We start from the raw sequence: 25,244 nt of genomic DNA on the forward strand, positions 1-25,244 counted from the left end.
GTGTTCTACATTGCTCTGATTTTCCTGGAATCCAAAGTTAATGTAAGTTTGAAGACTTCTAGACATTTCTCCAGGATTCTGTAACTGGATGTTATAAAATCAGGCAATTGTATATCTCTTCAAACACTAAAATCTAGTTATTCTCATCTTGATGTTCTCAGTCATGAAGGAGGCTGAGATCAACCAGATAAATTGAGGTCAAATGAACCTTATATTAAAAGAGCTTCTCCAATAATTATCATGCCTACATGCAGAGCTGAGCAGGAATGTGCCCCATAGTTTTGAGATAATAAGAGAAATACATGAAAAGACTTCAGAAGACAGTAACTACAGACAGAGCCTCTAGAACCTCCTTAACAAGTAGGCAAAGAGATTATACCACCCCAGAAACCCAGGAAAAACAGAATAAAGATGAAATTTTCTGGGAACTATGAGAAGAAAGTAAGCCCAGAACTTTGCCTTGAAATTTAGTTCTGAGTCAATGAAACTCATCTTGGTGGAATACCAACAATACATGTCTTTGGGGTTGTGAGCATAGACTTAGCCTCTGGGCTACTCAGAGCCCCACCTTGGTGTTAAGGGAGGAATTTATTTCCCCAAGCAAATGGATTTGTTTTCTGGTCAGCATCATCTGAAGCTGGCCATAACAATCTTAGGCCACAAGTATACTAGAATGGTTTGCAGGCCATGGAAGCCTAGGCCATGGTTCTGTACTTGTGCTGGTCTCAGATAGGTGTGGGCTTAAGGTGTATCTCAGAGTTGCAGCATTTGCAGATATAGGAATGCCAAAGTCATCCTTTCACCAACCCCATGCATCACATGTGAACATTATTAATCACTTAAAGAGAAGAACAAAGAGATAGGCACCATGCTACTTCATAGAAGCTTAGGACTCATCCTTTAGTAGTAAACCTCAGTGCCAGAGAGAATTTTCCAATAACTGACCATAGGTCAGTGATTGTTGATGAGATACCTAGGCCTACTCTGACTCCATACAGAGGCTTATGGGGATGAGCTACCCTTGTTAAGTGCTTTCTCCATCGCCTCTGAACAACATGCAAATTATGAAATTGGAAAAACACAGACCTGAGGCATTGTCTAGTGCTGAAATGGTAGTAGTAATAACCAACTCAGAAAATAAGCAGCCTGCATTTGAATAATAGACATGAATAAAACCAGACAGTGAAGACTGAATACCTAATAGTTCAATGCACTGCTGTTGTATGTCACCAACCACCAAGAACTTTCAGAGTGATATGGAAAAATATAGCTCCCAATCTACTGGATGTCAGAGGTGCCAAGTTCATGGTCTCACAATATTAAAGCGAGGGGAGTATGGGTCCAGATGTTTTGGACACACACATGCAGCTGGTGCATATCTGAGCTCAGTGGACCAGATGACTCTACTTACATTATAATCTGAAGTTGTTGTTTATCTCTAGGAGTTATGAAGACCTAGCTATGTTGCTTTTCCACCCTGAGGTCTGGATCTCTTCAGATTCACCTCCAGTTACATATCTGATATCTTTATTTTTGTGCTGACTTCCTTATGGACCCAATCCCTCTATGACTGCCTATTAATTTCTATCTAATTTATCTGTCTACAATATTCCACCTTCTTAGGATATATCCCTAACTGCTTTTAGGGAAGAATGGGTGAAAATACACTCTCACTGCTCTAGGCTAAGAAATATCAGAAAGCTAATCTTAGGGACCTTGAATAGAAGTCACTTTGGGATTTAGCAGTTGTGGACTTTCTTCAGAATGTCAGTCTAATGAACTCCAGTTACAGGAATCTGGCACATTTATCATTGGCTCCATATGCATGGTCATTTGGAGTTTGAAAGCCTCTACATGATAATAAATGAATTTTACCAAAAGATCAAATATACATGGCCAAAAGGTAAGCACTAGAGAGGAAGGAGAGATTGGGAGGAGACAAGTTCATATCCTATTTTTAATGGATTCAAGTAGGAACTATAACTAGCTTGGTCCTATGTCTGCCTGTTCATGAAAGTTATCTATAAGTCTGATATTTATTTTATTGTTTTAAGATCTTCTTCACCTGATTTGAATTATTTATCTAAAAGCAACAAGTTTCATTTATGAGTGCATAAGTCCCTCTAGCTTCAGTTATATATATAGATCAAGAACTCTGCAGATTTGAAGGACAATTTTAGCAAAGGAATTTGAAGATTCTCAAAGAGCTTTCTTTTACAGCTGCCACTGCAAATTTTCAGACTCAATGAAACACATTAACAATAAGCTACAAGTAGCTGGAGACTGCCATCAGGGATCAGTGCAGTAATTGGGGAATTCTTTATCTATCTAACTTATATTATTGTTATTTTTTAATCTGTTGGTTATACATTTCTTCTGAGTGTCCAAGACCAAACCAAAATAAGACCGATTAAATGTGCTACTCAAAACTAATCCTTTGAGATATATATCTATATCTATATCTATCTATATCTATATCTGTATCTATATGTGTGTGTGTGTGTATGTGTGTGTGTGTGTGTCTTGAGACTATGCACAAAGCCTCTTAGCTCCTCTGTCTGGGTCACCTGCTAGGTAGGCTGGGTCATAGTCCTGCTTGACCATGTGACTTTCTGTGGAAGCATGAGGGACATTTTTCCTCTTTGCTTATCCTCCGTTATAGACAGAGTACATTGGTTGACTTCTATCCTCTGGAGTCTAATAATCTTTCTGTTTGGGAGGTTGGTGACTCAGCAGAATTGTAGGATTTACCTATGGCTCTATCTTCCCCACCCCTAGGAATTTACCTCTGATGCCAAAAGAATACCAATGGGCTACTTGTGAATCCCTAACGCCCCTCAGGCACCACCCCTAACCTAAGCTATATGTATACCCCCACTCCATGTGTTCCACAGAGAGATCGCTGACCCCAGGGGGAGATGCCATGCCCCAGGGGATCGGGGGTGTCTCTCCTAGTATTCTGAAAATAAGTCATTTATATTTCATACTTCTTATCTTTTCAGCCACCCACAGTTCATCCCCCACAGTTCTATCATATGGTTCCCTGACTGGGAACAGCAGATGAGAGACTCCTGGTGCTTTTTCCCAGTTTGAGTCCCCTGCCGTTCAGGACCAGGACTGGACCACATCCTGCATTAATTCCTCACTTCTGCACTCTGGAGCTGTAAACTTGTTGCTGACGGTCCACAAACAACACTGACCCAATTTACCACAGGTGAGCAACCCCCCGGAGATTGCCTGGGCCAGGCCCCAGGTAGGTTTTCTCCCCCTTTCTGTGGGTTCAAGTAAAGCTCTCATGTTCTTAGATAGCCCAAGGTAGAGTCTTTCTGGGCCAATCTGTGTCCACACTCAGAGACTCTCACATCCTTTGGGTTCAGATAGCCCAAGGCAGAGTTTTCCTGGGCTGGCCCACACTGTGAGACTCTTACGTCCTTCAGAGCTTTTTAATTTCTCACGGGCAGAGTTGTTACTAAACACACGTGAAATCCACTCGTATATATTGGTGATGGCAAATTCTTACCAGATTTTATCTTGGGGACCACTTCCTGTCCCCTCCCCCCCAAAAAACATACCTATTTATAGCTTATCACACTGAAGACAAGCTTACAAAACTCTCTATCTTTAAGCCTTTGTTTTGGGAATGTGTGTTCTTTCCCGCTCCTCCAGGATCCCTCCGCTTCCCCACACTTAAAGACATAATAGTGTCTTTCCCTGTAGCCTTTCAGAGCTTTCTCAGTGTCTCCTTTCCTCCCTGCTTCCCCTCCCTTCCCCCTTACCTTGCACGCCGACTCACGCCAACTCATTCCTCGCCAAGATAAAAAATAAACGAGCCCAAACAGTGTTGAGAGATATGTGCAGGACTGCTTTAAGCTGCTTTAGGCTTTCACGCCGCCCCCCAACTTCGTGCGATATCTTAGCTCTCATGCTGCACTCCAGGTCCACACGCAGTTTGACTTTAATGCTGCACCCTAATCCGCGTGCCCCACTAGCAGTTTCAGCTCCACGTGGTGGCTCAGCTCCGCCTGGGTCTGGCTACCAACTGTGCCTCTGGAAGCAGTCCCAACTTCAGGATGCGTCCCAACTCTGCCTCCCAGCACACAGCGCCACCCCCCCATGCACCTTCCCAGCCCTGCCCCCCCCATGCGCAGCCATTGCCGCCACCTTGTGTGTTTCTAGGGGCAGTCCCAGCCCTGCCCTGCATGCTACATCCCACCGCTCATCCCGCCTTCACTCTGCATGTGCCACCCTCAACCTGGCACCGTGCCTGCCCTAAGCACCCTGCCCACTGTGAGTGTTCCACCTATGTGCTGCATGCTAGAGATCACAGCCCCCGCCCCCAAGCATAGGTATGGCTCTGTCTGCAGGCCCGCTCTATCTGCCAGCGCAGAGACCGGTGCAGCAGACAATTGTGATCTGATGCTGTATTCGTGATTTCAGATATAAAGTTCAGATTGTTTCTGCTGCCTTTTTGGGTTCCAGCCATGACAAGTGCGCCCACCTTGAGCGTGCCCCGCCCAGCCTCACACTTCCGTCCTGCCTTAGGCACTGCGAGTCTCTCAGGCAGGCTTCTCACAAACACTGCTTTAAACATAGGCACAGATAGACAGCAGCTGGGCTGCTCAGCTCAGAGATGCTATTTTTATTTACATTCTCAAACCATCTAATCAAGGTTAAATAAGCCGGTAATAGACAAGACTTTGGCTGATGAACGGGACAGTGGCCAGCTGGTAATTTTACCAGCCTTGTTTATAAATCAAAGCCCTCAGTAATCTCCTGGTTAACAACTAAAATTGGGAAGTATTTGTGAATTCCTTTTGCTGTGAGCCACCAGTGGCATTCTGTGTTGAGCTTACTGCCTATATTATACTGTACTGTCATTTGTGAATTCCTTTTGCTGTGGACTGCCAGTGGTGTTCTATGTTGGGCTTATTACCTGTGTTGTATTGTGTTGTCACCAATCGATCTCCTGTTTAACAACTAAAGTTAGGGATGATTATACATTCCTTTTGCTGGGAACCACTGGCTCTTTTCCAAGACAAGGGTTATATGATGCATACAAAACAACAAAACTGACACTGCGGCAGAAGCCAAACTTAAACCTTTTCCTAGCCTATCTGCCTGCCCTGGTTCAGCCCTCCACCGAGCCATAAATAACTATATTCAACTGATATTAAATAACACCACAGCTGATTTCTCTCCTAAATAAAAAGATAAAAAATTAAACAGGCCAGCCTCCAAAAATCAGATGGCATTAGACATTTTAACAGCATAAAGAGATACTTATATATATGACATAAATAACATGTCAGTTCCTAAAGTTCTCTGGACCTTGTCCTCCTTATGGGAAGTCATTACTAAAGTTATAAATACCCTGCTGGTTATATTTAACTCCTGCATACTTAATTCTACAGATACCTTCTACTGTAGTCCAGATCTCAAACAAAAAGGCAAAACTTGACCTTCAAACCTCATAAAGACCTTAACATGGCTTTTTGTGTTTTCAACAACAGAGACAACACTTGTGACACTAGGATTTCTGAGACAGGTAAACCAACACAAGGTGGAGCTGCCTGACACCCCCCATGGAACATGCCTCAAATGCAGAAGAAGACATTGGGCAAGAGAGTGACCCATCCTGGCATTCTTTGAGACCTTACCCCAGGGATACTGGACTGTCCTAGCCTCCAGAGAGTGGGTAAGCCATCCTAACTTCCAGCCCTCACAGGAAATGGAAACACTTCCAGATTCATCACCGACAGATCTGCTTAAACTTGCTGCTGAAGACTGATGGGGCCCAGGGCTGGGGATTTAGCTCAGCAGCAAAAAGCACCTGCCTAGCAAGCAGGCAGTCATGAGTTCGATCCCCAATAAAAAGGAAAAAGACAAAAAAAAAAAGACTGATGGGGCTCAGGGCCAACAACAACCACCTTTATGGGTGTCTGTCTCAGAGTCCATGTCCCACTAAAAGTCTCAGGTAAGACATTCTCTATACTTGTGGACATAGAGGCCACATGTACAGACTTCTTCCTGAGTTTTCAGGCCACTATATTAAGTCCTCAAATCTGTAGGGAGTATTAAAGGTCAACCTATGCCATTTACAAACAGGGCCTATTTCGTGCAGGTCCCTGTCCTAAATCTTAAAATGCCTTTTATTCCCTTGTGTTTATACAGGCTGACCCAGACACTGAGGTCTCAACAGCTTACACCTGTTATCTCTAGTAAACCTCTCCTCAGTGATATAAGACCACCTCTTTCCTTTCTTGTTCACCAATTTCTCAGGCAACCCTGGTCAAGACTGACAGATACATTTTGTCTTCTCACTTTGTTTATACTTTTTCAGGATACATAAAAGCCTTTCACACAACCAGGGAGAATGGTAATATACTCGCTAAAGTTCTGTTGCAGCAAATCATTCCAAGGACTACAACCAGGTTACAGCAACCCATACCTGATATTCTTGCTAACCTCAACAGTGATCAAAGTTGCTAGACTGCCATCCTGGTTTCACATCACTCAGGCTAAGCGATTCCCTCACAGCCCTAAATCTGATCATTCTGAGTGGTCATCTCATCTTCTGTCACCCACCCATCTCCATTTCATGAAGGCAGACACAGTTAACAGGCTAAGTCATGTTTTGTTATCCACTTTGGTTCTTAATTTCTTACGTTCTATTAATGATCATTTTACAGCAGGACTCTTTACAGTCTTTCCTAAAGACTCCCATATCATGCGTAAGATCATCTTCATAATGTTCTATGTTACAACTGTCTTAGTTCTTTCTACCCGCAGCTGTTTGATTAAATGCAACATCCCTGAAAGCCTAAGCCCTTACCTCCCCTATACTGGTACAGCCACCGCCTTCCCTGCTCCCCCTATTTTTTCTAGTTCAACTCCTGGACCAGAGACAAGTTTTATCCATCTACCCTCTTAACTTTTACCCTTTCAGATGGGGGAGTAATGACCTCCATAACTTCACTCCTCCTAACCCCACATTTAATTTTCAGAATTCTGCCTTACCATTGAAATGTTTCTACCTCAACATGGTCCTGATATAATGACATGTCTAAATCAAAGGCACCTTCCCTTCTACCTCACCTGGGTCCTTAAATATGAGAGTGCCATGCCTCCTCATAACATCTCGTCTCTTTGTTTTCCCAGTCTAACATACATGCATTCACCAGTGAAGTTGTCCTGACTAAAACACCTGGCACCAGCTTCTACCTGGGCATCAACTGTCATCCCATTGACTCCCCTAGACCCCAGTACAGTGCCCTCTGCCAGCAGGAAGCAGTTAAAGAAAGAAATATTCGCCCCTTTTCAACTATCAGTCTTATCAAGTACCTTTGAAATGTAATGTATAGCTGGAGAACTGTTATTTTTTTACCAGTCAGTTTCCTTAGAAATCATTTTTTGTAGATGTTAACAGATAGCTATAGAAGTTTTCAGGGAAATTTTGAGATAAAGGGCAATATAGCATCTTAGCATGACAATCATAAAGACATTATATTCGAACCATTATGTTTTGTTATCATTTCTGAAATACATTTAAATACCCATTTTAGTGTAAAACAATGTTTTAGCTAGTTAGTTTCATCTAAGTTGAAGACATTGACATAAACTTTTACCTAAATTTGTTATCATTTTAATAGAGTAACATTTATGTAGAATATACCTATTTATTGCTGTACTTTGTATAATATTAATGTCTAACAATCTTTAGAGTAACATTGTTTAAACTGTGTTGTTGAGGTACCTTTAACTTTTAAAGCACAATTATAGTACAATCGCATATGTACAAGCCTGAAAAAGTTGTCTATATCATCTGGCTAATTATATTATGTTTAATTGGCTTGCGCATTTCATCATAAGTGGATGGAACACAAGTAACAGACAGCCAGATGTTTGAACCTGAAAAAATTTACCATCATAGACATTAGCCAGGGAGTCACCAGTAGGATAAGATGATGGGGTGGTTTTTTGGTTTTTTTTTTTTTTTTTTGCAGTTTTGTATCTTAAAAGGCCTGTACACTTGGGAAATGAAAATACATTTAAAGTACCATGAGCTTAGCAATAATTAATGTTATAACTTATATAGAGATCCTTGTACAAATTTTCTTAATTTTTACTCTTTGGACAAAATTTAGATTGTTTCAACAGGCTTCACAGGGCATAACTATACTGACAAGTATTAAGAAAATTACTAGATCTCTTACAAATTTATGAGATTTCATGACTGTGAATAGATTTATTACCCAAAATACAAGGATATTTAATTTATTCAATAACAAAATGCTTAAATAATTGAAGAAAATTGATGTAAAATGTAAAGATCAGATTTAAACAGATACTAAATTTTGATCATTTTATACATATGTCTAAGTTATAGATGTATATTACATAAAAATAATACCTATTAGTTATTTTGTATTTACTAAACTTATGTAGTCTTAATTCTACAAATTTAAGTTTAAATCTTAGATTCACAAGTTATCTTATTTTTGATGCATACAAATACATGCATATAACCAAATATATGTTTTGTTATAAATTAAAATAATAGTTGTTTGTTTAGCTAGTCATAAACTGACTATAGAAAACATTTTATGAGTTAACAGTCAAAGGCTCTGTTACCACCAATGCTCACTTTTTAGTATACAAAAACCTAATGATAAAAATACAGGAAATTACTGTTGTAAAATATAAATTCTTTGGTATTTTAATCTAGTTTTGAAAATTTAAACCACAGCATATTAATATCTTGATGGTGTTGTTATTTTAGACAAAAAATCTTAACCTTAAATTATAGCCAATTTAACTATAATGTGCTAATTTAATTAATAATGTATCTTGGGGTGTGCCATGATAAGATTCTGAGAAAAAAAAAACTGGAGAAATACTATAAGGGAATAAAAACTGAATTATTTTTGTTCAAAAAGCTGACATTTACAGTCACGGGGCGGGGGGTTGCCCCAAATCTCCAAGCTCAAAGAGTATCTCCTGAGTTACCATTTTTTAAAGTTTAAAGTTTTAAAATTTAAAGTTTTAAAAAGTTTACTATTATATTTTAGATACACATATTGATAACATTCATCATAGGGAATTTGTATCTGTACATGGTATATCTTGATTCTTCTTTTTTCCCATCCTTTTCCCATTTTTCAATCCCTCTTCCCTTCTTTATTTACAAAAAATTTGTTTCCATTTTTCCTTCTATTCTCTTTTCCCTTCCTTCCTTTCTCCTCCCCTCCCCTTGTTCCTCTTGCCATTTCAACATTTTTATTCCACTTAGTGATCTTAACAATTATTCTAGATAGCTCATGAGAACCAGATCATAAGACTTAACACTTTAAAAGGCTATATGTATTATCTTTTATCAAAGAAAACACTTTAAATTACTGTACACAGAAAGTAAAAGACATTGAATTTATAAAACTAATATTTAATATTATTTTGATTGCTTAAAATACTGGATAAAAACATCAAAAATACCTTTAATCAACTGATTTAAATTAATCTACTGCCAAGTTAGGGGAACCACAAGAATCTGAGCTAATATCTTGAGAGTCTATTTATCTATAATCCTACTTAAGTAGAAATTGTGGAAGATAACATGTACCTGAAAAGTAATGCACAGAAATGTATATAGTCCTAAATCATATAAACTTTTATGTTATCAAAATTTAAGGCTTTAAGTTATAAATCCTATATACAGACCAAGCCAATCAACACTCATCTGTTAATGTTCTAAGTTTGATTACCTTGAAAATCTACATAAGCAGTTTTCCATGGAAATCTCCAAGAAATCCACAATTCATTATGATAAAAATAAAAGGAAGAATAAAATTTATATGAACTCAAAAAACCTTTAATGCAGCACTTGTAGCTATCTTAACCAATTATTAACAAAGATTAAACAGGCAAGCAGACAAAGATGTAGAACACATATACCAATTACTTTTAAATCAGAGTGTACTCTTAAATGTGTTGGACAAATTGAATTACAATAAAACTTTTAAAGTTTTAGGTTTATCATTATCAACAGTCTAATCAGAACTTTTCCTATAGGTGATAAATTAGTAGAGATATCCTGCAAAAAGTTAAGAATGAGAAGGGGAAAACACGTTTATGCCTGTAAAGACAAAGTTTTTAGAAATAATCTAGGCTCTATAATGAAGTCACTACATTATCTAAACTGTTATTTAGATAACTACAGCCAGTAACCAAAACATTTGCTTTGATACTCATGTGTAAGTGATTCCTCTAAAAGGACAGAATGTTAAAGGTGCAGTGTTGTAATTTATACATTTTCCTTTAACAACTATTTTATTTCCCAGCAAATGCCCAGACATTATAAAAAAGAAGAGGTAACAACTTATTGGACCCTACTAAGCATTGTATTTCAAAGGACAAAGGAATTCAGCATGTTATCAGAATTGAGGAAACGAGTCTCCATATCGCGGTAGTTTCTAGCTTCTTTCTGCCCTGAGAAAAGAATTGGTCAAGATGAGTACTAGCAGTAGCAAAGTCATATTAAATGTAGGAAAAAAAACAGGCTCTGCAGAGCAAGAGTAAACAAGTAAAAGTAGGAAAAGAAGTACTTCTTACAGTGAGAGGGAAGGCCATCCAGTCAAGAGAGAGAGCTGGTAATAACTCAGTGTAATTTATAATTTTGTATCACCCAGTCCTCAGACTGAAGTCACATCTAGGCCATCCTATGGAAAATCTGCTTCAGTTCTCATGAGAAGTCCATACACAGGGCTTTGGGAACCATCCTGTACATGTGCCTTGGAATTTTGTAATTAACAGGTTACACTTACCCAGCCAGATTTTTGATGCTCTAATCTTATGTCTCATTTATCAATGAGAAACAACACCATAACTCTTTATGGGGTGTTGAAGAAGTGGAGACCTCAATCTTCTATAGTTTCTTGAGGCTGGAAGATGCATAGATCCTACCTAGTGGAAATTATGAGCTCTCTGATTACTTTCAAGTTTTGTGGCTCACTCACTGGATTAAAAGGAGAAACTGTTAGAAAATAGTGAGGAAAGAATTTGTGACCATTGAGATGTTTCTTCCATAGGAGAAAGAAAATTTTACTACTATTCTGAGGATGTAGAATCCAAATATGAGGACCATATTAGATTTCTGCTCATGGAGGACAAAATATGGAAAATTGGAAAGTTAAATAATCGATAACCTGAGATCCATAGTCTTAATAAGATTACTCGATAATGGATTTAATTAAAAATGGGAGTCTCAATAGAGTTGCCCATTTAAGCTGTGGTGAACTAGGATCATTAAGGACACTATTTGTCTGGACCAGGAGCAACACTGGAGTTTTGCTTTCTGAAGAGGAGCCTTAGATATTTTAGAGGTTCTGAAGAATAGACTATCTTTGTTCTGTGAAAATTCTAGTGAGCATTTCCCATTAAGGATTTTTATAGTTTGTCACTAGATCCCTTGAGGAAGGATCAGAATGAATGTTCAGGTTCCAGGAATAAGGCAAGGAACTTGAGGGGTTGTGGGGCTGCAATTTTTGCCTTCCTATCAATCTTTTGATTTCCCAAGGAGACTTTAGACATCTCTTTGGGATCTCTTCCAATGAATGACAACAACATTCTTGGGAAAATAGATGACATCTAAGAGTTGTAGAATTTTCTGTTTATGTATTATACATTATTTCTTATTAGCATGCCTGTTTGTTGCTAGATGCTACATGCTCATGTAGCACCAGAAAGGTATATTTGGAGTCTATCCTACTAACAATGCCTGGCTAAGTTTTTGCACTGCTGTTTGAGCAGTGTTCCCTGAAGAAAGAGGGTTGACTCAATGACTTGTTGCAAACTGGCAACTGCTTACTTCTATCAGTTAAACACATCTCTTCACAGTCCTGAAGTGACATATCATTGATGCTATGCCTACTTTTATAGGTCTGAGAGATCACTTGTTCATAATCATGGCTAAGTTCTGGGCCTGTAGGCAATAAAGAGGCAAAATCAGAAGTACTGTTAGTTATTATGATAGCCCCAGTGGTGTCTATGATCAAGCCTGAAAGTTGGCAAGCTATTCCACTGTTAAACACAAGTAACCTTTTATCCCAAGGATTGCTCTAGTCTTATGGAGAGTCAGGGCTTCTAGTTTTTGTCCTAAAGTCTTCTTCTGCTCAGGTGGGATGACAATAAATCAAAGACTCCATCTAGCTTTTTGAAAGTTATGCCACTGGGCAGTTGTGCTAACTTTCAGTCAAATTACCAAAAGCAATTCCTCTCTTTTCTGGTACGTAGAGTAAAAAATAACTTCTTAAATCAAGTATCCTATTATACCATGGAGCAGGATTCACCTGTTGGATAAATTGGTCAGAAAAGCCTGTTGTAGTCACAACAGATAAAATCCATTTAGGGGAATATTTGGATCAAATGTAACTTCTAGTTTTAGTTTTTTAAGGAAACTCCATGCTGATTTGCACAGCGGTTGCAACACTTTACACTTCCACTAACAGTGGAGGATTCCTTTTTCTCCTCAAATCTACAAACACTGACTATTGATTGATAACCTTGATAATGACCATTCCAGTGAAATGGAATCTCAGGATTGATTCAATTTCCATTTCGCAAATGACCAGAAATGATGAACATGATATATTTATTTTCTATTTGTATTTCTTGATCTTGGAATTGTCTATTCATTTCAGATGCCCATTTTACATTGGATATTTAAATAAAAGCATCTGACTTTCTGAGTTATTTATTCTAGATATCAGTCCTTTGGGGGAAAAGTGGCAAACTGCTTCCCCACTCTGTGGGTTGCCAATCCACTTTGCTAGTTGTTTCACTGGCAGCGCAAAAAGCTTTTTATTTTGTTTTATTGTAAACAGTAAAACAGAACAAAACAAACAAAACAAAGCAGACCAGAGAAAAATAATGTAAGTAGCACAGGAATTCAAAACAAGACAACAGGAAATCAACAGTGGCTACCAGGGTGTCTCTTGTTTTCTTCAAAATAGTTTTGTCCAACATTTACATGCAGTAAATTAATTACAAGACAAAATAGTCTAAAACCAATCAAAACAAAAGAATGAGGGTCTTACCGGCCTTCAAAAGAGATAAAAGGAAATCAATAATGGTTACCATAATGTGTCTTGTTCTCTTCAAAATAGATGTTAATATCTTCACACATTTTGAAATCAAATAATAGAAAACAGACTAAAACCATTCAAAACAAAGACAAAGAGAATTATTGGACTTCAAAACAAGATGATAGGAAATCAGTAATGGCTGCAATGATGTTTCATTTTCTTCAATGTAGTTATCCATAGCCTTGTACATAATAAAATCAATTCTTGTAAACTATTTAGAAGTTCTAGCATATATAATCCTATACATGTGCATCTATCCTTTCAGTATTAGATGGAAAAACAAAACAAAACAAAATATAAAAAATGAAACAAAAGAGACAAATAAATAACAATAACAAAGAGCCCCAAACAATAACAATGTAGGCTTTCAAAACAAGGTGTTAGGAATAAAATAAATTTTTTGTTTTGCATAGTTATCTTCAAAAATGTTACTAGGATTACCTGATATATACATCCATAATTGATCTAATCCTATGAATATTAACTGTTTTTTCCAAAGACTAATACAATTAATAATACATTCATCATAGTAATCATTAAGTGTGTATACATAAATATACACAAATTTATATCTTTTTTGTTTTCCCTTCCTTCTTTTCTCCTTTTTATCTGAGTTATTTTTTCCTCTGTGAGCAGTTTCTTACCCTTTAATCATATTTACTGTAGATTTTGTATCTTATTTACTCTTCCAATTTTTTACACTGGGGAGACAATACAGCATTTACACATGTGAGTTTGATTTATTTCACTTATGAGTACAATTTCAAGTCGCATCCATTTACCTATAAAAGCTTCAATACAGTCCTTATTTACAGCCGAGTAGTATTCCATTCCACAAACATACTATATCTTTTTTATGCATCCCTGAGTTTATGGGCATTTGGGTTGTTGCCAAGATTTAGTCATTACAAATTGTGCTGCTATAAATATGGGTGCATATATATCAGTATGATATGATGTTTTCAATTCTTCTGGGAATATGCCCAGAAGTGGAATAGCTGAGTAAAATGGGACCTCCAATCCTAGCTTTTTGAGGAAGCTCTAGACGGATTACCACATTGATTTCACCAGTCTATAATCCCATCAACAATGTAAAAAAGTTCCTTTTTTCCCACAACCTCTCTAGCAATTGTTATTGGTTGATTTCTTAATAACAACCATTCCTTCTAGGGTGAGATTTAATTTCAGTGTTGTTTTAATTTGTATTTTCAAATGACCAATGATTCTAAACGCTTTTTTTCACATATTTATTTGCCATTGTATGTCTTCATTTGAGGAATGTGTATTCATCTGAGATGCCCAATTTTGTATTGGATTTTTAAATTTGGGGGTGTTGATTTTTTTAAATTTTTTATATGCTCTGGATAGAAGTCTTTTGTCTGAGGCACATCTTGAAAAATTTTTGTAACAATCTGTGTAGATTTTTCACTCTGTTGGTGATTTCTTCTATGTGAAAAAATGTTTCAATAAGATGAGATCCCAGTTGCTGCTCTTTTGAAGTACTGATCTTGCAGTTTTGGTTTTATACATGAACTCTGCATACACATAGGTCTTCAAGATTTCTTCTACATTTGCCAGGAAACATTTTGACCACTTTGTCAAAGATAAGGTGACTGAATGTGTCTGTAGTTCTTTCTGCATCCTCTAATCTGTTCCATTAATCCTCAGGTCTGTGTTTTGCCAGTACCATGCTGTATTTACCACAGTAGCTTTGTTGTATAATTTCAAATCAAGGATTGTGATGCCTTTTGCCTTACCTATGTTGCCCAGGATTGCTTGCTAGTCTATGTCTGTTCTGTTTCCAAATGAATTTAAGAAATCTTTTATCTAAATGTGTGAGGTATTCTAATGGTATTTTTATCAAGATTGCATTAAATCTGTATAACAATTTTGGGAATGTGACCATTTTCACAATGTTGATTTTTCTTGTCTATGAGCAAGAGATAACTTTCCATTTTCTGATATCCTCTTTGATATTCTTTTCAGAGTGCTGTAATTTTTCAATATACAAGTGTTTTAATTCCTTTGTTATGCTGATTCCTAAGCATTTCTCTTTTTTGGGCGAGGGATGTTACTGTGAGGGGAGTAGTTTCCCTGCTTTGTCTCTCAGTGTGTTTGTTGTTTGTGTACAGGAATTCTATTGATCTCTTAGTGTGAGTTTTCTTTACAGCTATGATACTGAATTTGGTTACTAATTCTAGAACTCTTTTACTGGTACTTTTGGGATCTTAATTGTAGAGTACCATGTCATTGGTGAATAATGATAGTTTAATTTCTTCCCTTATTATCCTTTTTGCTTTTATTTCTATATCATGGCTAGTGGCTCTGACTCATGTTTCCAGAACTTCATTGAATAGAACCCATGATACTGGACATCATTCCCCTTTTCCTGATTTTAGATTGACATCTTTCAGTTTTTGAACCTTTAGTAGGATGTTGGCTATATTTTGTCACAGATGGCTTTAATAAGACTGAGGTAAATATCATCTATTCTGATACTCTGTAAAGTTTTTGTCATGAATAAGAGTTGAAATTTATCAAAAGGTTTTCTGTATCTACTGAGATGACATGCGATTTTTGTATTAGTTTCTGTTGATATGGTATATTATGCTTTTTGATTTACTAATATGGAAACAACCTTGCTTTCCAGGGATTAATTCCACTAGGTGGTGTAGTATAACCTTCTTGATGATTTTCTGTGTTCTGTTTGCTAGTATTTTATTGAAGACTTTTGCATCTTTGTTCATAAGGGTGATTGGCTTCTAGTTCTCTTTTATGGGCAGGTCTTTCTCTGGTTTTGTTATCAGAGTCATACTTATCTCCAGGAATGAATTAAGAAAAATTACTTCCCTTCCAATATCATTAAAGATTTTGAGGAATATTGACATTAAAACTTCTCTATATTATTTGTAGAATTCAGCAGCAAATTCATAAGGACCTGAGCTTTTCTTTGTTGGGATAATTTTAATTATGTTTTCAATTTTATTAACTGATACTGTGTATATCTTCTTGATTCAGCTTTGGTAATTCATATGTTTCTAGGAATCTGGTCATTTCTCCTGTGTTTCTATCCTACCTGAGTGAGGATTTTCAAAGTAGGTATTGACGATCTTAATTTCCACAAGATCTATAGTGATTTAACCTTTTTTTTTTCTTATTTCTTGTTTTTTCTTTCTTTTTTTGGGTAAGGTTTGCTAGGAGTTCATCAACTTTATTTATTCTGTCAAAGAATCACCTCTTCAATTTACTAATTCTCTTGTTGTTTTCTTGGCCTCAATTGCACTAACCTCTTCTCTGATCTTTATAATTTGTTTCCTTGTATGGGTTATGCACTTGAGTTGCTCTTTTTTTGTAAAAGTTTGATATGCAGCATTAGATAATTTGTGATTATTTTGTTTTCCTGATGTGAGAATTCATCACTATAAATTTCTATCCTAGCACTGCATTCATTGCATCTTATAGGTTCCAGTAAGTTGTATTTACATTAATGTTTCATTGTAGATATTGCTTGATTTTTTCTTTAATTTCATGTGTTACCTATTGATTGTTCAAGACAGTGTTATTTAATTTACATGTGTTTATGAAGCCTTTGTGATTTCTATTGCCATTAATTTCCAATTTTATTGCATTATGGTCAGATAATATGCATGGGATAATGTCAACTCCTGTGCTTTTACTTAAGCATGCTCTATCGGCTAGTATATGCTTTATTTTAGAGAACAACCCCCCATGTATCTGAGAAGAACATTCTGATATGGTTTCTGGAACCATATTCTGATATGGTATTCTGATATGGTTTATTGGAACACCCTGGAAACATCAACTAAGTCCATTTTATCATAGGTTTGGTTCAGTTCTGTTATTTCCTTGCTGATTTTTGTCTAGCTGGTCTACCTCTTAATGACAAGGTATATTAAAGTTCTCAGTTACAGTCATGTTATTGTTTTTTGATCCTTCCCATCTATTAATGTATGTCTTACACAGTTTGATGCTCTTGTATTTTTTGCATATATTGTTGAGATTGCCATCTCTTCTTCCTCTTGATATTTTTCCCTAACAAGAATTTAGTGACCTTCTTTTTATCCTTTGATTATTTTTGGTTTAGAGTTCAAAATGTCTTTAGACAGATTAGCTACTTTTGCTTTTTTCTGTATTCTTATTGCATGGAGTATTGTTTTCTATTCTTTTGACTTTTAATCTATGAAATTTTTTTGAGTTAAATGTATTTCTTTTATACAAGTTACGTTTGCATCTTATGTCTTGATCTGTTCTACCAGTCTGTTTTCATTTGTGAATTGAAGCCATTTACATTGATGGTAGTAACATATGTATCAGTTTGTCTTTGTCATGTTATTTTCCTGTTGCTGGTTTCCCACTTTTCTGTCTGATAAATTGCTTTCCCTGCTTATTGATTTCTTTCTGTTGTCATTCTTGAAATTGTGATCATTTTTGTTTCTACCTAAAATATCTTTCAGTAATCTTTGTAGTGTTGGTTTTTGGTTGAATTTCTTCAGTTCTTTGTTGTGCAAATGTCTTATTTTCATTAATTTTGAGATAGTTTTTTAGGGTGTGTCAATTGAGTTGGAAATTATTTTCCTTTAAGAATTGAAATGTTCAATGTTAAGCTGTTCTTGGGTTGAGGGTTTGTGTGTTGAGAAATCTTCCATGATTCTGATAGGCTTTCCTTTATAGGTGAACTGTTTCTTTTTTTTCTAACAGCTTTTAATATTCTGTTCTTGTGCTAAATTTCTAGACTATTTACTATTATATGTCTCAGCATAGAATTATTTTGATTATGGCTAATTGGAGTTCTATATGCCTCACTGATCTGTACATCATATTCTTTTCCCATACTTGGGAAATTTTCTGTTATTAGTTCTGCAAAAAGCATTTTATGCCAATTGCGTTGACAACTGCTTTTTCATTGACATCAGTTATTCTTGTATTAGTTTTCTTTGTGTAATCTTGTAGCTATTGAATTGTTATTTCCTGATCTTTGGTTACTTTTGGGAGATATTTCCTTTCATGATCACTAGTCATGATCCTGTCTTCAAGGCATGAAATTCTGTCTTCAGTTTCTCTAAAGTTGTTTTGTGGGGCTGGGGATTTAGCTCAGTAGCATAAGCGCCTGCCTTGCAAGCAGGCAGTCGTGAGTTCAATCCCTGGTACCGGTAAATAGGAAAAAGACAAAAAAAAATTGTTTTTCCAGCTTTCAATTGAATTTTTAATTTCCTAGATATCTGTTTGAATCCATTTCATGTCTTCTATTTGTTTCCTATACTTATCATACACTGTCTCCATCTCTTCTTACTATCATCTATTTTTTTATCTATCTTTATCCTGAATTGGCTGAGTAGTTCCTTATAAAAGTTGGTAATTCTTTTTTTTTAACATGAAAGATCATTTCTGATCTGATTTCTTGAGCATCATCCATTTTTTGTTCACTTTAGTTGATATCATTTCATAAATTTCAGATGTGTGTCTTCCAATTTGTTCTATGTTGGTGTCTCCTGGATTTATTCTATGTGAGCTAGAGGCTGAGATTGTGTTTTTCTTTTTTGTGTTATCACATTCTTTTTCAAAAATTTATTTTGTTTCCTGTGATGAATCTTGTGTGTGTGGTTTTTATTTTAATATAAAAATCTTGATTCAGAGTTTTCAAACAAAATAATAGAAGATTAATAATGGCTAATAATGTATATTGTTATCTTCAAAGCAGTTTTACAGATTACATGATATGGGCCTAAAAATATGGTCGAAAAATCAAACAAGAAAGCACAAACTATTCTTGTTTTATTAATTAACAGAGATTAGTAATATAATTATGTATCATATGCATACGTATGTGTGTATATATATACATATATATATATATGTATGTATGTATGTATATTTCCCCTTCTTTCTTTTCTCCTTTCCCCTTTACCAGTTCTTCTTTCCTTTTGAACAGTTTCTTTCACATTCAATTTCACAATATCTAGTTTACATTTTGGATCTTATTTGTTCTTTTAGTTATTTCACTAGGGAGACAATATGATATTTAAACATTGAAGTCTGATTTATTTCATTTATGAGTATGCTCTCATGTTGCATCCATTTAACTATAAAAGCTACAAGTTTATCCTTATTTATAGCTAAGTAGTACTCCATTGTATAAAAATTCACATCTTTTTTATTCATTACTTGTGTGTTTTTGTAGTAGGTAGCTATATCACTAGTATCAAGGTCTTTCTAGGTAATACCTATTCTTCAGGGATACTCTCCATGTGTAGGAGATTCTTGGTTTGTGTCTGTTATAAGATCCTACCTTCCCAAGTAATTAACAGTAGGATGTTGGTATCTGTTTGAGTCAGGCCCTGGTCCTTTTGTGTAGGGCTGAGATGAGGTTGTTAGCCCAGAGCTATCCAGTATTGTTATAGATAGAAGAAAAGTGAATACAACACAAATGACATCCTAGCTAACATAGTAAAAGTAGCAATAACAAAATCATCAAGCAAAATTTAGAAGCTGACAAGCTGTAGTAATTATTGTTTTTGTACTTTATACATTAGGTGTAGAGTCTATAGTTATTTAATAGAAGTGATCATAAATTATGAGTTTGTATGCAAAATGTTTCCCATTGGTAGAGTGGTTTTACTGTGGTGGGGAATTTAAAGACAATAGGCAAGGAAGGCAAGGCAAAACTAATGCAAGGAAGAAGAAAGCAGTCTGGTACACAAGGGATGATAGTGCAAGGTTTGGGAAACTAGAGAAGGGGATAGAAAAGAATGAAGAAATGTTCAAGAGATTATCTGAACTTTGTCTATTTTAAGGATGAGATTAGTTTTCTGTGGTTGGAGATCTCCCTAGCTCTTTAGAATACAGAGAAAGCAAGAGCAAACTGAAGTAAGACAGAAAGAAAAAAGGAAGGCAAACAGGAATAACAAAAGGAAACAAACAAAAATTAGAGAAAGGGATGAGTTACTGAGTCCTGCATTCTTATTGCCAGTCCCATGTATGCTTCAGTCATCTGTTGGCTCATATTATGATTACTATGAAGTTTTCACACCACTATTCTCACCTGTCCATCCTGTGAACTTTAGTTGAGGCCTTACTGTGTCACCAGCTTTCCTTCGGTTCTCTGGGCCTTCCCAAGCAGTTCACCTCAATAGTGGCAGTAGCAAGGGGAGGGAATGCCCTCCTCTGACTTGGCTCACTTAAGTTTATGTGGTGGATGAGAGGTGATGGAAGGGATCTTCTTCCTCTAGTGTCCTTCAGTTGGGTTCCTGTGTTGATGGAGAGGCGATAGGAGAGGTCTCTGTCTTCTGTGCAGCTTACATGTGTTCCTATTGTGGCAAAGAAGCAATGGGAGGGGCTCTCAACTCTGCTACTTCTTATCTCTGTGCATATGAATTTAGTTCTGAAATCTGTAAGTCATTTAGTGCAGTTTTAGGGATCTGCAATTTGGAGTATCATGTCATCTGCAAATAATTATGATTTAACTTCTTTTTCCCTGTTGTTCTTCTTTTATTTCTCTGTTGTCTAACCATTCTGGTTAATGTTTCCAGAACTATATGGAAAAGGAGTGGTAATAGTGGACATTTTTATCTTATTCCCGATTTTAGAGTAAAAGTTTTCTGGTTTTGACTCATTAGTCTGATGTTGGCAAATGGTTTATCATGGATAGCTTTTATTAGATTTAGATAAAGGCAATCTATTTCAATTTTCTGTAACATTATTATCATGAAGCAGTGGTGGATATTGTCAAATGTTTTTTCTGCATCTATCAAGATTATCATGTGGTTTTGTCCTTGATTCTTTTAACATGGGGTATTGCATTTATTTATTTACATATGTTGAACCAACCCTGAATCCCTAAAATGAATCCTACTTGTTCATATTGTATAGTCTTCTTGATGACTGGTTGCATTCTGTTTGCCATTGTATTGAGGATTTTGTGTCTGTGTTTATTAGAGAAATGGGCATGTAGTTCTCTTTTTTGTTTGAATATTTCTGTGCTTTTGTTATCAGGATAATCCTTGCTTCTAGTAATTAGGAATTTTGCTTCCCTTTAAATATCATTAAAAGGTTTGAGAAGTAGTGGCACCAGATATTCTCTAAAGTTCGTATACTTTCAATAGAATTTTTAATCTTTTAGATATCTGTTTGAATCTGTTATATAGAATCAGATTCTTTTCTTTTCCGTGTTGCCTAATTAACTTTTTATTTTAGTGTTTTTTTATTTAGTATTTTAGATTTACTAAACATGACCTTCATTATATCAAATCATCTATTTAGTTGAGAAATTATTTCTAATTTGTCTTTTGTTTATCTAAAGCCTCATTAATATGCTAATTACTTCTGCTGTTACGATTTACCAAAGTTATGTTGGATTTTCTTGACTCGTTCCACCTTATTACCCTCTAGCTTTATCTTGTATGAACTGGACATCTTGGGTTGCATTTTGTTTTTGTGTCCTCTCCTTTCAATATTTAAAATTTATTTTGTCTTGATACTTGTACTCTTTATGGTAGGTAATTATATTCTTCACATTGAGGACTCTTTAGAATAAGGCTACTTTTCAGAGATGTCTTCTAGGTATAGTAGAATTTTGACTTCGCGTCTATTTCAAGATACTATTTTTTCAATTTACTAGGGATGACAAGTTGATGACTATTAGGGCTATCCCCTGATTCTTTGTTACTTTATTTATAATCTTCAGACAATCTCACATTTGTCATACAAGGAAAAAACTGATTAGAACAACTATGTGACCTTGACTCAAGTAGCAGTGGTAATAATACCATGAATCACAGCCTGGAAAATGACAATCTGTGGTAACTGTTAGTCACTTTTAGCCATATGAATACATTTATAGTTATATAATAAAATCTAAAACACACCTGAAAATTGCATACTGTAGATATCCCCTCAACTGTGTGAGTTCTTCCCTCTAGGGAGAAAATTTAACAAGGTAAGTGAAAAATAGATAAATAGAAAAAGAGAAAGAGATTAGAGACAAAGTTGAATGATGGTGGAAGATTACCTAAGTTTTTGAAAATTGATAAAGAATAAAGAAAGAATAAAAAAGAAGGAAAAACAAGAACTAAGTTAAACAAAAAATCCTTAAAATAATGTTCACACTTATAAAAAATGTTATACAATCAGAGAGAGAGAGAGAGAAAAAGGGAGAGAGGGAGGGAGGGAAAGATTTCTCTGTAATCTAAGCTGCATTTATCTTCTGTTGTCTATAATTTTGTTGTAGCATCCACTTCAGGGCATGTCTCTGCTCTTACTGGTAGACAAATGAGGAAGACAGACTCCTGATCTATATTTTATGACCCCAGCAACCTTGCATTAGGAATATGGTGTGGTGCTGATTCATATTGATCCTTCTTTCTGTGGGCCCATGACCCGAGCTTTTCAGCTCACAACACTATGTTTCTTGATGACTTGACCTTGGCTGTTCAATTCTGGGCATGTGTCATGCCTACACTTTACCCAAACTCTGAGACTAAGCCAAATCATGGCTCTTATATGCAGGCATGTCTCATGCCTACACTTTCCAAACTCTGAGACTAAGCTAAACCATGGCTGTTACAAGTTCTGGGTTCAACTGGACTCAAACAAGAATGGCTTTCACTCAATCACCTTCTCCTGGTGACATTTGGGCCGGAGTCACTCACCAGCTGCTGCAACCCACTGTGCTCATGGCTCCACTCCACTTGTGCATCTCTCCTTGGAGACCTCCAGGATCCCCCTTGTCATCATACTTGTGTAGGCTCAAGCCTTCTCTTTCACACTATAAGCCAGGAGTCATGGAAAAAGTTCAATTTATATCCTGCTTCTTCTGCGTTGATATCCATCATCTCACTCTCCTTGTGGGCTCCAATTCTCCACTCATAACTTCCCTGGGTCTTAGGGATCCACCTCTCTTCTTCTTCTCCTCCCCAATTTTCCATACAACAGCATCTGGTCTACCAATCTAAGAGGCTAATTTTCTGCTGTTCACTGCTCTACCATCTTCCTGAAAGTACTTTTACAAATATTTTCATTATTGGCATTCAAAAGTGATAATGTCAAAAGGGTTGAAAGCTTATTCTGAGGGTAATAATAGAAAATGTCATAACCTGATGAACGAACAATTATGCATGGACACAATGATCAAAGGTAAACTCATCTGAAACATCATATGAAATCTGAAGAGACCCCAAATAAACATAAATATTCCTAAAAAACAACAGAAATCTTGGATGTCTCATACTTCCTGATTGTAAAATTGTATAAGCAGCTATGAGTAATCTAAGCATAGCTATAAGAAAATAGACATTTTGATAAGTAAAATAAACCAGACATCAAATACCAAGTATTATATGATTCCACTTATACGAGATACCATTATGGCTTGTGTTTAGATGCCCCTCCAAGACTCATGCAGTCATAGGTGAGGACTTTTAAGAAGTAATTGGATCTAGCATGTTTGATGATGGAATTAATCCATGATGCAATGCTAGAGTTAAAGGCACTAGGATTAAAGGCAGGCATGCACCAGACCACAGTGACCCAGATAAATATGTGATAGAAAGAGCTACAGTTTTCCCTTGCTTGCTTTTGCTACCTTCTGTAAACCATGAACTGTTTTTCTTCTGCAGTGCCTGTCTGCCATATACCCTGTCTGATCCAATACATCTGATTATGTATTGAAATTTCTACAAAGTATGAGGTAAACAAATATTTACTTATTTAACTTTTGGTATCAGGTAATTTGTCCTAACAACAAGAAAAGTAACTAAGACAGGTACCTAGCAAAATTAAATTCATAGAGAGAAAATTGTCCTTATCAGGGAAAAAGAGAAGGAAGGAATGGAGCACAACTGTTTACTAAGTACAGAGTTTCATACTATGAAGAGAAATAATTTCTGGGAATAGTGATAGAGATGTGTGCACAGCAATGTGAATGTACATGACTCTGAAGTCTACACTTAAAAATCATTAAAATGAAAAGTTGAATATTATATATAATTTGCCACAATAAAGAAGATAAGAAGTAAAAAAGGAGAAAGAGAAGATTGTACCAATCATAATCCAAAAAAATACCATCTCAAATGTTATAACACTGAATGTTGAGATTCTGCAAGACCAAAATCCCAGCAGCTTTAAATCCCTAAAGTCTAAAATCCTGAAAATCACAGTTTCAATATTAAAATTCAGAATGTAATTATCTTGAACACTAAAATCCCAAAACTTCAACTTCCATGAAAATAAAACCTTTACAAGAGGTACAGAAAATCAAATTCTAGAGAAGCACTGGCCACAAAAAATAACAAGGGTAAATATTTTTAAAGTGTGTCATTTGTCTGCATTGGCATTCCTCTCAGCTGGTAAAATTTTAGGCTATCTTAGCAACATAAACCATATCTGCTTAAAGAATCTAACACATTAACTGGCTATTTTATAAAGGTTTACGTACACAGAAGGCTAAGAAGACATTTACACAATGGTATTACCATCATTCACTAGTACTGTTTTTGCCAAATTTGTGATATGTATATGAATGCAAAAAGAATGTCTGGATAACTAAAACAATATAAAAGAATGCCACAAAAGAAGGGAAATTTAAAAGAGAATGTTCATATCAGTGTGTACTAAACTATAGAGGAATTTCAAAAAAATCAGTCATATAGAAAATGAATACGTAAGTATTCTCCAAGAAGATCGAGACCTATGAATAAGAAGAAGCAACTTGTCATAGTGCAAGGCATTAAAATATGCTTAATAATTGTGAAAATTGACCAGCTCTTAAGGTCTACCTCAATACAATTGCCCATAATGGTCCTTGAAATACACTATTATATATGTCAATTTTCTCTTTTTAGTTTTGTTCTTTGTTTTAGCATTTTTATTTGTTTTGGTTGGGGTTTGGGTTTTCTTTAGGAATTTGCTTTTAGAGAGTTCTCTCTTATCCAATTTCCCTTCAATATACTGATATTCCTTATTATGTTCTTGCAAGGTGCTATGTTTTATATTTTATCTTTACATCAATTCCAATAGTAGAAGAATAATTGCATAAATTTTTAAAGAATTTTATTATTGTTTGTATTTTTTTGGAAATTTGGTCCTGTAAACTGT

The 25,244-nt window shown here is 35.9% G+C and overlaps 1 long non-coding RNA gene across 1 annotated transcript in view; it reads right to left on the reverse strand.

Moving 5' to 3' along the window:
- LOC134475473 (uncharacterized) overlaps positions 1-4,106 on the reverse strand; it is a 71,381-nt gene extending 67,275 nt beyond the window's left edge. Inside the window, exon 1 of the long non-coding RNA XR_010046607.1 lies at positions 3,777-4,106. This is a non-coding gene — a long non-coding RNA (uncharacterized LOC134475473). The remainder of the gene's footprint in view (positions 1-3,776) is intronic.
- Positions 4,107-25,244: the final 21,138 nt, after the last annotated feature.

The sequence above is a fragment of the Cavia porcellus genome, unplaced genomic scaffold (genome assembly GCF_034190915.1).
Source record: "Cavia porcellus strain 051 isolate PalLab524CR breed Dunkin Hartley unplaced genomic scaffold, mCavPor4.1 scaffold_3, whole genome shotgun sequence".
NCBI lineage: Eukaryota > Metazoa > Chordata > Mammalia > Rodentia > Caviidae > Cavia > Cavia porcellus.